Source organism: Pteropus vampyrus, unplaced genomic scaffold (assembly GCF_000151845.1).
Source record: "Pteropus vampyrus isolate Shadow unplaced genomic scaffold, Pvam_2.0 Scaffold331, whole genome shotgun sequence".
Lineage (NCBI taxonomy): Eukaryota > Metazoa > Chordata > Mammalia > Chiroptera > Pteropodidae > Pteropus > Pteropus vampyrus.
Genome location: NW_011889112.1, coordinates 367,258 through 368,131, shown reverse-complemented (window position 1 = coordinate 368,131; position 874 = coordinate 367,258).

Genomic DNA, 874 nt, shown 5'->3' with positions numbered 1-874 from the left:
AATAATTATTTTTATCTCAAGTAGAGAGTATAAGGATTCTTCCATGATTAGAAGACATACTGATAAAAAAAATGTTATTATAGTGTCCTGAATTCCAAGTACACATTCTTGAAACCAAATCATATTTTTAAGCTCAGTGATATTGGAATCTCCTTACATATATTTAGAGAGGTGAATCACATAATTCACTCGTAATTTTTGATTGACTATGATTTCACTTTTTAGTAAACTGATATTCCTCTAACATATCTATAGGTTGCCTTATTTAACCAGTGTTTTATTCTGAGAATGATCTGGTTAGATTCTCCTATAGAAGTTGTTTGGGTTAATTAATTCAACAGGTAATTTTGAGAACCTGAATGTAGCCAATACTACTCTGGGAACTGTGGGATATAGAAGTAAATAAAACACACAAAAATCATTACCCCCATGGAGATTTTTGCTACTGAGGGAATAAATAAAAAACGAACACGTAAATAAATTTTTTGGAGGAAAAATAAAACAGGGTTAGAGGATGGAGCATTTGGGAGAGTGGAAGTCTTCGCTGAGATGTTAGTGTCTAATAAAGCCTTTAAGGTGGTTAGGGAGTATAAGGCATGGAGAAAGTGGATGGAAAAGTGGATGGAACACATTGCAGGTAGAGGGAACCAAGGCCTTAGGCAAAAGTGTGCTTGATAATTTGTTCTAACTACAAATGCTTTATTCTAGTTCTCAGTCCATTAAATCCTCCAGCTTTAATTGCTACGTCATTATTTTATTTATCTATTTATTTAACTTGTGGTAGCTTTAGACTGGTCTGAACAGCAATTGCTGTATTCCCAACCTGCGCAGGAATGCAGCAAAGCAGTTAGCAGTGCTATCGTATAGGTGAGTA